Below are 2,553 nucleotides of genomic sequence, written 5' to 3' on the forward strand. Positions count from 1 at the left end.
GAAACATTGAAAAGAATCTGTTGATCGCAGATTTTACATTTTCGTACGGCCAAAATGAAATTTAAAATATGATGTCATGGCTAAAGGAATGCATTTTGAACTAGTTTCAATTCAATAGTTTTAAGGGTCATTAAGACTGGCGAAGTACCTAAACATGGCATTTATCATGGATGGTAACAGACGTTATGCGAAAAAACTCAACGATAACAATTGACGATAACAGAGGGACACTCAAAAGGGTATGTGTTTTTTTAAAAAAAATTGCAAATACAACTGGCTAATTGTTCATTTATTTCATAACTTATTTTATTTACAACAGGTTCGATAAAATGATTGAGATGATATTTCGGCAGGGATCTTGATATTGTAGAATTCACAGTTTATGCATTTAGTATAGGGAATTTTAAACGTAACAAAGAAGAAGTTGATAGCAAAGATGAAGTTGAAGAAGTTGATCTATTATGAACCTTTGCAGACAGAAGTTCAAGGATTTATTAGAAGACAAGTATGTGTAACATTAAACATTTTTTTAATCAGATAGCATATTGCACAATATAGATTTTATTATTACAAATTTATATAAACAATTTCTAGGAAAAAATTGAAGGACGATGGAATATGTATTCGTGTGTTTGGCAATTTGTCTCTGTCCCCAGAAGATTTACGTAAATTATTTGTTGAAATTATGATTGTTACTAGGAAAAATAATAGAATAATTATAAATTTTGCTGTTGGTTATGCATAAGTACAGTTACAATGAATCATATTTATGTTTACACTTGATTTTATATATTACATTGAGCCTACGTTTAGGAAGTGCACTATTAGCGCTATTGCATCATCCTGTTTTATGTCATCCTCTTGTTTTATGTACTCATAAAATAAATTCATAAACTCATTAAAATAGAAAGATGCAATACTGCTAACCGTATGCTCCCAGAACACAATTTAAATCGATTTAAAAAGATCATTGATATATCGGTGTATTCTCTGAACAATTAGTTTCGTGACGTATATATAAATAAAGGTTTAATATTTGATATAATTTAAAAGTACACATACACACATGCATATATAATTTTTATATTTTTTAATATCGCTATAGCAAGGGATAAAATTACTTAATTAAGGATATAATATGCAATTAAGGATATAATACAAGGTGTAAGAGATATTTACCTGATATTTTATCTAAAGATATTAACGAAGATTTGATTACTGATTATTTATATACTTACAAGTCTCTAGATTTATTAATTTGTACTTCCGGAAAAATTCGACTTAGCGATTTCCTCATGTGACAAGTAAGAAAACGTATTTAATTTTTGTGGTTTTAAATCTATCTATTTGTAATCAAAGCAGAACTATGCATTTCAAAATTTTTTTTAGATTTCCAATACTTGTATTTACTTTATCAAAGTATTGTGGCCTGAATCCAGTGCATGGAATTTTCTTAGTACAATTTTTCATTATCAGAGATGTTACTAGTTTGCAGAAAAATAAAAACAATTTGAAATCAATTATGCATAATATTAGAGTATCCATGTTTATTCATAAGTTATATAACAAACGTGATGTGACAATCGAAAAATATATCAATCAGCAATTTAATCTCAGAAATAAATAAGTTATTATTTATTTCTATGATTGAATTGCTGATTGATATATTTTTATAAATTAATTTATTCTGTGAATAAGTTGTAAGTTATAGCTATTCTAGTAGATAAAATGTAATTTATATCGTTAAAGGAATTTATTTTTTATTGATTGTGTTCTCGCATATACAGTTATTAGATTTAATATTTAATATTGTCAAAAATGGATAAATTGTGCTATCTGGATAAGTTGTGAAAAGGAGGTTTAATGTTGCGTTAAGGGATTTATTATTAGCTATTAGCGATATTTTTTAATTATAATGTTAATACATTATCAGTTTTATTAGTAGTTTTATTGTGAGTTGTTACATTAATTTATATATTCTACATCTCTCTTTCTGTAAATTAAAGAAAAATTTGGAATTTAATTTTTGATTGGTGTTGAATAGTGTTTAAAATATGACATTGAGTACAAAACTCATTGTCTACCCGCTAAACAAAATTATGTAACGTTTTTGTAACGTTGCGTTATAACCATGCGACGATTTGCGTTTTGTCATATAAATGTTTTGGTAACGTTCTAGGAACCCAAAGTCCTAAGTCAATTACCTTACATGCGACATCACACTTGTAATCTGTAATGTTTCTGCGACATTTGTAAAACTTGCCTCCGATTTTTTTTTGTAACATTTCAGGAACAAGAAATGATTCGCTTGATTTATATTTAATTTACATAAATATTACTCGAATCGTAACATTTTTATAACGCGAATTTGAACAGTTTAAACTTTTGTTTAAGGTAATCTTAAAATTTACTTTAAGAAAAATATGAAAGAAAATTTTTCTTCAAGATAATGTTGTAATTGTAAAATAATTTTATAAAAGAGAGAATTTAATTTTGAGAGAGAGAGAGAGAGAGAGAGAGAGAGAGAGAGAGAGAGAGAGAGAGAGAGAGAGA

The 2,553-nt window shown here is 27.1% G+C and overlaps 1 protein-coding gene and 1 pseudogene across 1 annotated transcript in view; both read left to right on the forward strand.

Moving 5' to 3' along the window:
* The window catches only part of LOC108688661, a 343,834-nt gene that overhangs the window by 59,702 nt on the left and 281,579 nt on the right, over positions 1 to 2,553 (forward strand). The window lies entirely within an intron of this gene.
* LOC108688685 lies at positions 69 to 1,301 on the forward strand (annotated as a pseudogene).

Source organism: Atta colombica, unplaced genomic scaffold, assembly GCF_001594045.1.
Source record: "Atta colombica isolate Treedump-2 unplaced genomic scaffold, Acol1.0 scaffold238, whole genome shotgun sequence".
NCBI lineage: Eukaryota > Metazoa > Arthropoda > Insecta > Hymenoptera > Formicidae > Atta > Atta colombica.